Source organism: Ziziphus jujuba, chromosome 2 (genome assembly GCF_031755915.1).
Source record: "Ziziphus jujuba cultivar Dongzao chromosome 2, ASM3175591v1".
NCBI lineage: Eukaryota > Viridiplantae > Streptophyta > Magnoliopsida > Rosales > Rhamnaceae > Ziziphus > Ziziphus jujuba.
In genome coordinates this window covers 23,442,989-23,458,685 of record NC_083380.1, presented here as the reverse complement: position 1 = coordinate 23,458,685, position 15,697 = coordinate 23,442,989, and positions in this window count along the sequence as shown.

The window sequence follows — 15,697 nt, the reverse complement described above, 5'->3', positions numbered from 1 at the left end:
AAATAAATCAAAATCAAAATAAAAGACTCATTTCCTAAAACAAAAAGTAGAATCAAATTAGGAAACTAAAATACTAGCTTTTTGACTAAGTTGACATTGACCAATATTTGACCAATATGAACTCCAAATCAGATTCAATATGTTTTGTAGGATGATAAATAAGCTGAATATGAAGTCCCACACGTTGCCCATGCTTGGAAGAGGGAGAAAAAGCCAACTCAGCAAAATACAATAAAGCCAGCACAAAATACAGTAAAAAACAGGCCAAATTTGAAGCTGTCCGTACAACCCCTTTTTGAATGCCGTTGAAGCTGCCTTGAATTGATTCCATATCCTCTTAGACATATGTATTGAATACATAAAGAGTTGGAACCATTTCATGCTGCTTGTTGTCCATATTTGCATCAAAACTGCTACCCGGGTCTGTATCGGCTTCCACCACTTGGATGCTTAGAATAAGATTTATATCTTCTAGTATGGACAAGCTCTGTTGAGAATTGATTACCTCCTGTATAAATGCTCCCAGGTTGTCCATAAATCTCTTAATTTGAGCTGTTGTGATTGGTTCGGTCTTTATCCGTGTCGGGTCAGCACCCCAACGACTTATTGGTTGAGTGGGCTCGGGCGGAATCACATCATTCCCCTTCTCTTGAAAAGGATTTGTCCTCAAATCTAGATCATCACCTGAAAAAAAAGGGAAAAAAATCAGCGACATTAAACACAGCACCCATGTTATACTCACCCAGTAAATCAAGTTTGTAAGCATTGTCGTTTATCCGCTCCAAAACTTGAAAAGGTCCATCTCCTCTCGGCATTAGTTTTTATTTCCGCTGCTCGGGAAACCTCTTCTTCCTTAAGTGCAACCAAACCAAATATTCTAGGTCAAAAACTATCACAAAAAATACTAGAAATACAAATTCATCACACTTTTTAACATTAGCAAATAATATCTCCAAAATTCTCAAATTTCCATTAAGTAAAGCTTTTAATAATGCAGATAAAGTTCTACACAATAGAAGCATTTTTAAATTAGCATCTTTATAACTCATAACCAGCAATGGTTTCTTACCCAAGATAGCCTTATTAACATCCCCAAAACTCAAGTAAAAATTTTTACTTTTTCTTTCTTTCCTTTCTTTTCCTTTCTCTCTCTCGGCCACCACACATTTTTCCTCCCTCTCTGTTTTCTCACCATTTCTCTCTGGTTTCTCCATTATTCTCACCCCACTTTCGGCCTTCTCATGGTTTTTCCACTCAATTTGTGTTTTAAAATGCTTAGCTTTGACAGCAAGCTCGGACTTACCTTCTTGGATGGATGGTGAAGTCGTTAATACCATACTAGCCTTCTTCTTGAGTGTTTCGACCTCCCTCCTTTGTTGCATTTGTAATTGGTCTCTATATACTTCCTTTCGAATTAATGGATTCAGCTTGACCTTCTTGCCTTTGAATCTAAAAACAATACAATTCTCTCGACCAAAATGAGTAGCATCTTTATCAAATTTCCATGGTCTACTTAATAGAATATGTTCGGCATGCATAGGCACAACATCACACAAAACAACATCCACATATTTATCTATACTAAATCTTACTTTGGCTTGTTTATTCACTTTCATTTCACCACTATCATTAAGCCATTGTAATCTATATGGTTTGGGATGTTTAATTGTTGTTAAACCTAATTTATCAACTACAAGATTAGTAACTACATTTGTACAACTTCCATTATCAATAATCATACTACAAATCTTACCTTGAATTTCACATCGGGTGTGGAAGATGTTCTCTCTTTGAATTTCACCCTCATCTTTGTATGCAGCAAGTACTCTCCTAGAAACCAAGTTTAATTTGGCATTGGATGCTTGCAAGGTTTCGAGTTCATCCTCCAAGTCCTCTTCCTCTTGCTTGGCTTCATCCTCACTTTCTTCACTTTCCGATTCTAGCTCGCCATTGCCCTTTAACACCATGATTCTTCTATTCGGGCATTGGCTAGTGATGTGTCCTCATCCCTGGCATTTAAAACACATAACATCATGAGTTCTAGAAGTTTTAGGATCTAATTTTACCTCATTCTTTGGTACTTGGACAGATTTAGTTCTAGTCTTTCTCCTTGGCCAATTTGAACTTTCTTCTCCAACTTTTGGATTTGGGTTGTTTTCAAAGGTAGGATTGTTTCTCCAGCCACTTGGATTTGATCTTCCGCTATTGGAAACTCCTCCAAACCATGAGCCTACACCCCTCCTCTTAAATTGATGCTTCAATTTAATAGCCACATGCAACATCTCCTCCAATTCCACATATTGTTGCAATTCTAGTTGGTTGGCTATCTCACGATTCAAACCACCAAGAAATTTTGCCATGGTTGCTTCTCTATCCTCATTCATGTTTAACCTCATCATGAGCATCTCCATCTCGTTGTAATAATCCTCCACAGACCTTCTTCCTTGAGATAGGGATTGAAGCCTTTGATGCAGCAACCTATGATAATGTGATGGTACGAATCGCTTCCTCATGGCTCCTTTCATTTAGCGCCATGTAGTGATCAAGTCATCACCAACTCTCCTTCGGGTATTTTGCTCATTGGTCCACCATTGGAGTGCATAATGGCCAAACTCCATTGCTGCCAATTTCACCTTCTTAGCCTCCGAATAATTATGTCAATCAAAGATCATCTCCATTCTTTCTTCCCATTCTAAATATGCTTCCGGATCACTTTTACCCATGAATGGTGGGATGTTTACCTTGATGTTGCCAAGATCATCATATTCATTCCTTGCTGGTGTCCAATGGATTAGCCTTTCTTGAGGTTCAAAAATTTCATCAAACCCCTCATCCAAGTCATCTCCATAGTTACTTCCCTTGAATTCCTCTCTTAGGTGCCCTCAGCCTCCTCGACCTCGACCTCCATGAGCATCTAACCTTATATTGGGCACTCCTTGGGATGTTTCTATCCTGTCCATCTTTTGATTTAAATGGTCAAATCGGGCTTTCATCCATTGTAATTGCTCCAATATAGCCCTCATGTCCGTTTGCTCACCACTCCCCGCAGCTTGGAAATCACCTTTAAATCCTATGGACTCCTTTTCATTAATTCTCAAAGGTGGATCTCGTCTTCTTACCTTTGAATCTGCCATGTTAGTATGAATAATACAAAAATAAAATAAATTCTCACCAGATTCACTCCCTCATGTGTTTCACTCAATATAAGAACTCGACACTCGTGTTTGCAAACTAATTTTGGCTTTTAACCTTCTTTGTGCTCACACTCTCTTGCCTTTTTCCTGTCAATGAATCATATGAAAGTTTTAATTAAAACACCCACAAAACAGCATTTAGATCACAAGTATGTTTTAATTAAATTTATCAACAAAATAGTAGCTAAAAGTAGGCAATACCGAAGAATTCAACAAAACCTAGTTTTCGGCTTTTCTAGGCAAAATAAGGTAAATTAATGAGAAAATTTTGGAATTTTGAAGACTTGGACCAGATGGTAATAGATTATGAGTTCAAGAATAAAATTCTAGAAAAATAAATTCAAATACGAACAAGAATTAAAGAGAACAAAAATATAGAAAAGTGTTGGTTGTTGTTCTTGTAATTCAAGTTTTGTATCAAATCCTTTAACTAATTTTAATCAAAATAATTTAAGCACCAAAAAATAAAAAATCCAACAAAATAATTCTCCAGAAACTCAAAATATCACAAATCAAATCTCCAAATCAAACAAGTTCCCAAACTCAAATTTCAACACCAAATTCAACAAACCCAAATTTTTTTTTTCGGTTTTACCTTTTTTTTTTTTTTTCACTCACAGAACATAAACAACTGCAGTAGCAAGAATAATTACCAAAATTGCAATTCCAACTCCAAAACAAACACCAAACCCATGACCTCCCAATCAAAAATTCAAATTGTGCGATTTTTTTATTTTTTTAATTCTGCAAACCCCACTCTTCAAATTTTTTTTTTGGCATATATGAAGGCAAATATTTAAGACCAAAACAGCAAAGAAAAATCAACCAAAAAAAAATTAACAAGAACAATGATGAAAAACAACCAACAAATTAGGACACAAAAATACGATAGGATAAGGAAAACCTAATTTGACTAGGAATGAAATTTTTTTTTCTTAAGATGCACAACATGTATGATGATAAAAGCAACCTTAACCTAATGCTAAAATTACAAAATAACACAAAAATAAATAAAGCAAATAAAGATAGATCAAACCTGTACAAATTTTGTCTCTGATACCAAATGATATGAGCCTAGGACGACCTGTTCCTAAACCCGTATTATATTAGCCCGGATCTAATTATGTTCAAGTTCTAATGGTCACCTTGATCCCTAACCAACCTGTGATTAGAAACCTTGGTATATAATGAAGACACCATAATAGATGATGGTAGTCCTATTGATAAGTTAAAACTAAAACACTCATTCCCTAATGGTGTTTTAGGTGTTCAAAAAGAACAAAGAGAATTTAATCTCACAAATAATTTTCTGTATAAAATTCAAGCTTGATTTCTCATTGAAAATATGCCTTTAAATAGGCTAAGATTACAAGGAAAAAACTCTAAAAAAATTAATTCAAAACTGGGCTCAAAGTGTGGAGAAAAAGAAAGTAGAGAAAAGGAAAGTAGAGAAAAGGAAAGTGCCTAATTTTTCCTAGTTTCCTAAACTAATTTGGATTAATTAATTCTATATTTTTAATTAGGAATTAATTAATTTACAATTGAAATACTAAAATAATAACTTTTCTAAACTTATTTCTCCATAAAATAAATAAATAAAAATCAAAATAAATGACTAATTTCCTAAAACAAAAAGTAGAATCAAATTAGGAAACTAAAATACTAGCTTTTTGACTAAGTTGACTTTGACCAATATTTGACCAATTTGAACTCCAAATCAGCTTCAATATGCTGTGTAGGATGCCAAATAAGCTGAATATGAAGTCCCACACGTTTCCCATGCTTGGAAGAGGAAGAAAAAGCCAACTCAGCAAAATATAGTAAAGCCAACACAAAATACAGTAAAAAACAGGCCAAATTTGAAGCTGTCCGTGCAACCCCTTTTTGAATGCCTTTGAAGATTCCTTGAATTGATTCCATATCCTATTAGACATATGTATTGAATCAATAAAGAGTTGGAATCATTTCATGCTGCTCGTTGTCCATATTTGCACCAAAACTACTACCCGGGTCCGTATCGGCTTCCACCACTTGGATGCTTAGAATAGGCTTTGTATCTTCTAGTATGGACAAGCTCTGTTAAGAATTGATTACCCCCTGTATAAATGCTTCCATTTTGTCCATAAATCTCTTAATTTGAGCTCTTGTGATTGGTCCGGTCTTTATCCGTATCGGGTCAGCACCCCAACGGATTATTGGTTGAGTGGGCTCGGGCGGAATCACGTCATTCATGACTATATCATTTATGACATAAAGAGATCAAATGAAAAATTTAACCAAAACACATTTAATTTGAACATGGAAATTTTAATTTAAATAAATTAGGAATGGAGTAAATCTTTCAGATAAAAATAAAACCATATCGAAAATTAGGAAAATAAAACAATTTTTTTAGAAAACATTTGCAGCCAACATTAGCACAAGCAGTAAGCAACACATCATTTGCTAATGTCATCAGTTGACATCAATAGAATGGCACAAAATGACTTGCCTTATGGAGCTTATTTTAGCTTTAGCCAAGTTGTAGGTAGACTCTATTTTCAGATAAGTGGGTCGTGGACCAATTCTCTAACCAATATGCATTTTTTTTGCCACTGATTCCAACAATCTTTCTATCATTCTTTTCATCTCAAAATGGGTAATAAAATCCATAAATCAATTTTCTCAAATGAAGCCAAAAAGTAAGCACCCAAACAAGAAAAAAAAGGTTGACCTAAGCTTAACAGTGTCGTCGGATTTTAATTGGTCTCCGACTAAATTGAATATCCAAATGCGCTCCGCATTCAAAATTAAGTTTAATACAAAACCAGGTCTCAATTTTTGCCTAAAACAAGTTGCTCCAAAAATTTGTAAAGATTGGGTTTTATAGATTAAATTGAAGGCCAAAAAAGCAACTCCATTTCATTTGACAAATATGATTCCACAAGTCCAGGTATTAATTTTGATCAAAAAATGATTTTCATAAATTTTGAATAAACTATATTCGCTATCTATTTCTGAAACACCTACAAAGCACAACATAAGTAATACAGTCTAAGAGAGCCTAAAAGGTGTGTGTGGCTCTAATAAATCATTGATCATAAATCACATATTATAAGATATAGTTTAGAATCATGTATGTGGCTCTAATACCTATTGATAATGTTAAAACAAATTAAAGTATCAGCATGGTTTAATTATATACAGCATTATAATCCCAAGATCTACACACAAACATTTTGAAATTTAATTAAAGAGATTAGAGCTACTAGCCTTTAAACACAACTGTTGATATGTATAATCATTTATCTATTAAAAAAAAAAAAACAATAAAGAAATCTAAAATGTAGTACCTAGTAGGCACGCTACTCTCAAATGTGTCTCACATCCTCAGGTTTTCCAGAAAGACTTAAAATGATCCCAAGCCTTCTATGAAATGTACCATATTGTATTCACATGCTTGCACTACCAAGACACCTCGATAATTGAAGCTTGAAGTTTTGTGCAAGTTATATGGCTTATTCCATAAATTTTAAAAACATAAAAAATAAATATAGAATAATAAAAGTAAACATTGAAATAGTTAACTGAGTTGCTAGAGAGAATAGATTCTTCAATTTAATAGGCCAATTGATATATTACACAGAATCTGTACTTAGGGGCCTTACTACAAAAGTTATCCAAGTAAGTCAATCTCATTGCTAGCACAAATAAGCTATGTAAATGAGTCACATGATTTTGAGGACCACGCATAAAATATCTGACATCCCAAAGCTGAATTTTGATATGGTTAAGTTTTGGTTTTGACCTTTATATCGTTGCATAGAATGCGTCAATACAAATTCATCAACTGACAGCACACCTACGATTGGAAAGTTTGTTTAGTGCTATTTTAAAGCATTTTGATCTTTTACTAATTTAGCACCACTTGTTTTGGAATTGGTTTATTTATTAGTGTAACACCTTGAATTTTGGAAATTCTATTTCTAAATTTCCAAGAAATTTTATTGTGCTTATATGTGCATTTTTAAATTTTTATTAATTTCTTTATAGAAATGGTGGGAAAATTTTGTTTTCTTGAAATTTTATTCTTTTTGAAATTGATAAGCTTAATTCGGAATTACAAATTTTTATGTAAGAATATTTTTTTTTTTTGTTTTTGTATTAAATTATATGTGAGTACATGTATAAGTTTGTTTTATTTTTAAACCTTGTGAATTTAATAACGTATACATCTTACTATGGTGAATTAAAATTTATGTTTTGATTAATTAATTATTATATATATATATATTTTTTTTTTGGGGGGAAATTAGTCTTGCTAGAGGGAGGCACAAACATGACTTATCTTGCAAGGACTGGCATTTCGGTCTTTGCCTTTGGGCCTTAAATCAATGGAAACTCCACTTTTTCCACTACTCTTGCTAATATAAATCCAACACCCCTCATTTCTTTCATTTCCTCCATGTTCTTTCAATGCTCACCATGTTAGAGAATCATGGTATTGTTAACCATGAACACAGCAAACCCGAGACCAATCAAGGTGCCTTGGCGGAGGGTCAGTTTCATGTTTGTTTTTTGTAGTTTGTTTTGTATTTTGTGAAAGTCATTTTTGTGTAATCTAGGCTTGATAAGTTGGTGCATGAACTTATGACGACCTGCTCCTAAACCCGTATTATATTAGCCCGGATCTCAATTAAGTTCAAGTTCTAATGGAATGGACCCCAACCCCTAACTAACCTATGGTTAGAAACCTTGGTATAATGTAGACACCACAATAGGGGATGGAAAACCTATTGATAAGTCAAGTCAAGCTAAAATAACCAATTCTCTAATGGTGTTTTAGGTGTTCTCAAAGAACAAAGAGATAATTAATCTCATAAGTATTTTCTCAATCAAATCAAAGTTGTATTCTTATTGAAAAATAAGCCTTTAAATAGTCTACAAAGCCATGAAATAAAACCCCAAAAACAAAGGGAAAACCGGCCATACAAAGTAGTTTCCTATGGTGGCCAAAATTCTTACTCCTTTCCTAATCTAATTTGGATTAATTAATTCCTTTATTTTGAATTAGGAATTAATTAATTTACAATGAAAATAATAATATAATAACTTTCCTAAACTTATTGTTCTAGAAAATAAATAAATAAAATCTAAAAAGTAATGGTAATTTCCTAAAACAAAAAGTAGAATCAAATTAGGAAACTATAATACTAGCTTTTTGACTAAGTTGACTTTGACCAATCTTTGACCAAATTAAGCCCCAAATCAGCTTCAATATGCTTTTTAGGATGCCAAATAAGCTGAATATGAAGTCCCACACGTTGCCCATGCTTGGAAGAGGAAGAAAAAGCCAACTCAGTAAAATATAGTAAAGCCAGCACAAAATACAGTAAAAAATAGGCCAAATTTGAAGCTGTCCGTACAACCTCTTTTTGAATGCCTTTGAAGCTGGCTTGACTTGATTCCATATCCTCTTCGACATATGTATTGAATCCATAAATATTTGGAACCATTTCATGCTGCCCGTTGTCCATATTTGCACCAAAACTGCTACCTGGGTCCGTATTGGCTTCCACCACTTGGATGTTTAGAATAGGCTTTGTATCTTCAAGTATGGATAAACTCTATTGAGAATTGATTACCCCCTGTATAAATGCTCCCAATTTGTCCTTAAATCTCTTAATTTGAGCTCTTATGATTAGCCTGGTCTTCATCTGTGTCGGGTTAGCACCCCAGCAGGTTATCGGTTGAGCGGGCTTGGGCGAAATCACATCATTCCCCTCCTCTTGAAAAGGATTTGTCCTTAAATCAAGATCATCACCAAAACTTGAAAATATCAATCTCGTTGGGGCATAAGCTTGGACTTTCTTTGTTCGGGAATCCTCTCCTTCCTTGGTTGAAACCAAAACCAACCTCCTGGGTCAAATACTATCACAACAAATACTAGAAATACAAGTTCATCAAACTTCTTAATATTAGCAAATAATCTTTCCTAAATTTTTAAATTTACACTAAGTAAAGGTTTTAACAATGAAGATAAAGTTCTATGCAACAAAAACATCTTTAAATAAGTATCTTTAAAATTCATGACGAGCAATGATTTCTTACTCAAAATTACTTTATTAGCTTCACCAAAATTAAGATAAAAAATTTTATTTTTCCTTTCTTTCCTTTCTTTTCCTTTCTCACTCACAGGTTCATTGAATTTTGCATCACTCTCGGATTTTGCTCCAATTTTCTTACTCTCAGATTTATTAAATTTTTTCCACATAACCTCGGTTTTAGAGGACTTACCTTGGACAGCCAGCTCACATTTCCCCTCTTGAATGGATGGTGGAACCTTTGGTACCATACTAGCCTTCTCTTTAAGCCTTTTGGCTTCCCTCCTTTGTTGCATTTGAAGTTGATCGCTAAATACTTCCTTTAGATTTAATGGCTCCAGCTTAAACTTTTTCCCTTCAAATTTAAATACAATACTATTCTCTCTACCATATTGGATAGCATCTCTATCAAATTGTCATGGCCTACCTAATAGAATATGTCCGGCATGCATAGGCACAACATCACACAAAACAACATCTACATATTTATCTATGTTAAATTCTACCTTGGCTTGTTTATTGACTTTTATCTCACCATTATCATTTAGCCATTGTAATCTACATGGCTCTGGATGTTTAATAGGTGTTAACCCTAATTTACCAACCACAATGTTACTAATTACATTAGTACAACTTCCACTATCAATAATAATGCTACAAGCCTTACCTTGAATCTCACATCGGGTGTGGAAGATGTTCTCTCTTTGAATTTCATCCTCATCTTTGTATGCAGCAAGTACTCTCCTAGAAACCAAGTTTAATTCAGCCATGGATGCTTGCAAGGTTTCGGTGTTCTCAAAGAACAAAGAGATAATTAATCTCATAAGTATTTTCTCAATCAAATCAAAGTTGTTTTCTTATTGAAAAACAAGCCTTTAAATAGGCTACAAAGCCACGAAATAAAACCCTAAAAACAAAGGGAAAACCTGCCATACAAAGTAGTTTCCTATGGTGGCCGAAATTCTCACTCCTTTCCTAATCTAATTTGGATTAATTAATTCCTTTATTCTGAATTAGGAGTTATTAATTTACAATGAAAATAATAAAATAATAACTTTCCTAAACTTATTGTTCTAGAAAATAAATAAATAAAGTTATTGTTCTAGAAAATAAATAAATAAAAACTAAAAAGTAATGGTAATTTTCTAAAACAAAAAGTAGAATCAAATTAGGAAACTATAATACTAGCTTTTTGACTAAGTTGACTTTAACCAATCTTTGACCAAATTGAGCTCCAAATCAGCTTCAATATGCGTTTTAGGATGCCAAATAAGCTGAATATGAAGTCCCACATGCTGCCCATGCTTGGAAGAGGAAGAAAAAGCCAACTTAGCAAAATACAGTAAAGCCAGCACAAAATACAGTAAAAAACAGGCCAAGTTTGAAGCTGTCCGTACAACCCCTTTTTGAATGCCTTTGAAGCTGGCTTGACTTGATTCCATATCCTCTTCGACATATTTATTGAATCCATAAAGATTTGGAACCATTTCATGCTGTCGTTTTCCATATTTGCACCAACACTGCTACCCGGGTCCGTATTGGCTTCCACCACTTGGATGTTCAGAATAGGCTTTGTATCTTCAAGTATTGATTAGCCCCTGCATAAATGCTCCCAGTTTGTCCTTAAATCTCTTAATTTGAGCTCTTGTGATTAGCCTGGTCTTCATTTGTGTCGGGTTAGCACCCCAACGGGTTATCGGTTGAGCGGGCTCGGGTGGAATCACATCATAAAATGTATTAGCCAAATTAGGGTTTTAGGAAGTTTAGGGAAATGAAGCACCTTGATGACATGGAATGCACCTTGGTGACAACGATGGTGACATGGAAGCTACTTGGTGACATGGAGCTTAACCATTTGGCCTCTCACTCCTCCAATGCATGAAAGGACATGTGTCATCATGCATGAGGACTACTTCAACATGAAGTACCTAATGAGGCAGCAACACTTGTCAACAAATTAGGAAGCATGGTGAAAAGTTACCTTTCACATGTGGTTTGCTTGACCATGAAGGACTTGTTTTGAAACCAAGAGAAACACAAACCGGCCAAAACTGAAAAATTTTCCAATAACTTATTCAAACAAGCCGAGTACATCTAAACTCCAAATCAATTCCAAAATTTGAAAACCTTGTTCTCTTTGGATTAACCTTGCCTTAATCCTTTCAAATTGGTATCAAAGCCCTATTTCTATAAATCCTTGATCAAAAACTGATTGAAAACTCCCAAAACACAAATCGATTTCAATGGCATCCTCACACTTTTCAGCACCTTCACCTCCTATCTTTGATGGCCAAAACTATCCTGTTTGAGCAATCAAAATGAGAGCTTAGTTTCAAGCTTATGATATTTGGGAACTTATTGAAGTTGATGATGAGGTAGAACCATTAAGAGCAGGTGCTATTGTGAATCAAATCAAACTTCATAGTGAAAAAAATGCAAGACCTTTTAAAACACTCACAGCAATACAAGCTGTTGTGACCGATGACATCTTCACTAGAATTATGACTTGTACAACTCCTAGACAAGCTTGAAAAGAGCTGCAAAAGGAGTTACAAGGAAGTACAATATAAAGACAAATGCAGCTGCTCAACTTTAGAAGAGAATTTGAAATTTTGAAGATGCTGGAACTTGAAACCGTGAAGGAGTTTTCCAACAAATTTATGAAGATTGTCAACCAAATTCGGTTACACGGTGAATCTTTTCCAGACCAAAGGATTGTTGAAAAGATCCTTATATGTCTTCTAGAGAAATATGAAGCAAAGATCTGAACTTTGGAGGAAATAAGAGACCTTCCACAACTCACAGTTGCTGAATTGATCAATGCCTTGCAGGCCACGGAACAAAGGAGGAGTCTTTGACTACAAGGTGAATCAAGTTCAAGTGAAGCAGCCCTTGCGGCAAATAACAAAGGCAAACCAATCTAGCAATCAAGGCCTTTTCAAAGGCAAAATATAGGCAAGGAGACCACAAATCAAAGAGGGAACAAGATCACCTATGGTCCTTGCATAATATGCAAGAAGCAAGGACATACGGCCAAGATATGCTGGTGGAGACTGAATGCTCAATGCAAGATTTGCAAGCAATTATGTCACATGGAAAGAGTTTGCAAGCAAAAGAACTAAAGGCAAAAGGCAAGGCAAGCTCATGAACCTAAAGAATCAAATGGAGAGCATAAGCATACTTTCACAGCAACTTGCAATCTTGCAACCACAACCAAATATCAATGGATTTTGGACAGCGGGTGCACTAATCACATGCGCAACAACCATGACTTGTTTGTTAAGTTCAACTCAAGAATGGCAACAAAAATCAGGGCACCAAATGGACAAATCATGGAGGCACAAGGAAAAGGAGATTTGGTCATTAAAACACCGAAAGGTACAATTCAAATAGCCAATGTTTTATATGTACGAAATCTGTCCAAAAATTTACTAAGTGTACCACAACTTATCAAGAAAGGATATATTTTGAAGTTCTTAGATAAAAGTTGTGAAATATCTAAGGATGACAAAATTGTATTATTGTCCACATGAAGGATAATAGCCTTGTAATTGATTTTAATCAACAAAATCAAATGGCTATGAATACTAAAGTCAAAGAAGATTCAAGATTATAGAATAGAAGGCTTGGCCACTACAACTATGCCACCAGGAGCCAAATGCATACTTAATAAATTGTTGAGAATTTACCACAAATCTATGAAGATGAACTGTTTTCCAAACATGTCAACATGGAAAAATCAAAAGACAACCATTTCCTTTGACAACACTCGGTAAAGCAAAGGAAAAGTTACAAATGGTGTATTGAGATTTGTGTGGACCAATGAATAAAGCAACTCATGAAGGGAGGAGATATTTTATCATCTTTATTGATGATTATTCAAGAAAGTGTTGGATATACTTCCTCAAATAAAAATCAAAAGCAGCAGCCACATTTGAAGAGTTCAAAACACTTCCAAAGCTTTCCAAGATATTTGCAAGACAAATGGCATCATACATCAACTCACTACTCCATACACACCACAAAAAAATGGAGTGAGTGAAAGGAAGAATAGAACCATCATGGAGATGTCAAGATGCTTGTTGCTTAAGAAGTGCTTGCCAAAGAAATTTTAGGCCGAAGCTGCCAACACAAGTGTATGAAACCGACCTCCAAATAAGGCAATTGAGTCTAAAACTCCAAATGAATTGTGGTATGGTTTTAAACCTTCAATTTCTCACTTAAAAGTCTTTGGAAGTATTTGCTATATGCATGTCCATGACTCCAAAAGAACCAAGCTTGATAAGAAAGCAAATATTGGTATATTTGTAAGCTATATATCAGTTTCAAAGGGCTATAGAATCTTTAATGTATCTAAAATGCAGAACATTGTCTCTAGAGATGTTGTTATAGATGAGAATTAATATTGGAGTTTGAAGGAGCATAAAGTGGAAGTAAACACTTATATTCAATCAAGAACTCCTTCCACCGATCAAAGTGATTTTGATGTTATCAATGATGATGAAGATGATGATGACCCGACCAATGAAATGTTGGGAAGAGAGGCATAAAATCAATTGCAGAAATTTATGCAAGTGTAAGGATGGCAACATCTGAACATATAGTGAGGCTTCACAACACAAAGAATGGCAAGATGCAATGGATGAGGAGCTTTACATGATAGAAAAGAACAAAACTTGGAGTTTGGTGCCGAGACCAAAGAAAGGACATGTAATAGGTGTCAAATGGGTTTCTAGAACCAAACTAAACCCTAATGGCACCTTGAATAAACATAAAACAAGGCTGGTTGTAAAAGGCTATGTTCAATAATATGGCATAGATTACTTGGAGACTTTTGCATCTGTGGCAAGACATGAAACCATTCGGCTTTTACTTGCACATGCTGCCAACAAATCTTGGAAAATATACCATTTGGATTTGAAATCAGCTTTTCTAAATGGCATATTAGAAGAAGAGGCACATGTTGAACAACTTGAAGGCTTTGTCATAGAAGGAGAGGAGGAGAAAGTGTACAAGCTTCATAAAGCTTTATACGGGCTCAAGAAAGCTCCAATAGCTTGGTATGCAAGAATTGATGACTACCCCACTCATGAAGTGACATGAACCTACGACGACCTGTGCCTCAAATCATATTATATTAGCCCGGATCTAATTAAGTTTAAGTTCTAATGGTCAGCTTGACCCTTAACCAACCTGTGATTATAAACCTTGGTATATATTGAAGACGCCACAATAAGTGATGGATATCCTATTGATAAGTCAAAACTAAAACACTCATTCACTAATGGTGTTTTAGGTGTTACAAGAGAACAAAGAGAATTCAATCACACAAATAAATTTCTATATGAAATTCACGCTTGATTTCTCATTGAAAATAAGCCTTTAAATAGGCTTTGAATGAACAAAATAAAACCATAAAAGGATTAGGAAATTTCGGCCAACAGAGAATCCAATTAAGTGCCTAATTTCAATTTCACACCCTTTCCTAATCTAATTTGGATTAATTAATTTTCTTATTTAGAATTAGCAATTAATTAATTTACAATGAAAATAATAAAATAATAATTTTCCAAAATTTATTTTTTCAGCAAATAAATAAATAAAAACCAAAAGTAAAGGTAATTTCGTAAAACAAAAAGTAGAAATCAAATGAGGAAACTAGAATACTATCTTTTTTACTAAGTTGACTTTGACCAATCTTTGACCAATTTGAGCTCCAAATCAGCTTCTATATGCTTTGTTGGATGCCAAATAAGATTATTGTGGAGTCCCACACGTTGCCCTTGCTTGGAGGAAAGAGAAAAAGCCAACTTAACAAGCAAATAATATAGCAAAACCAGCCAAATTGTCATGTTGTGTTCACAACCCCTTTTTGGATGCCTTTGAAGCTGCCTTGACTTGATTACATGACCTTTTAGAGATATTTATTGAATTCATGAAGCATTGGAATCATTTCATGCTGCCCGGACTCCATGAATGCACCAAAACTGCTACCCGAGCCCCATATCGGCTTCGACTACTTGTATGCTCAAAACGTGCCTTGTATCTTTGGGTATGGACAAGCGTTCTTGAGAATGAATTACTCCATGGATAAAGGCAGCATGGTTGTCCCTAAACCTCTTAGCTTGAGCCCTAGTGATTTGATGTGATTCCGCCCGAGCCCGCTCAACTGATAACCCGCTGGGGTGCTGACTCGATACGGATGAAGACTAGGCCAATCACAAGAGCTCAAATTAAGAGATTTAAGGACAAACTGGGATTATTTATATAGGGGGTAATCAATCTCAACAGAGCTTGTCCATACTTGAAGATACAAAGCCTATTCTAAGCATCCAAGTGGTGGAAGCCGATACGGACCTGGGTGACGGTTTTGGTACATTTTTGGAGTCCGGGAAGCATGAAATGGTTCCAATGCTTTAT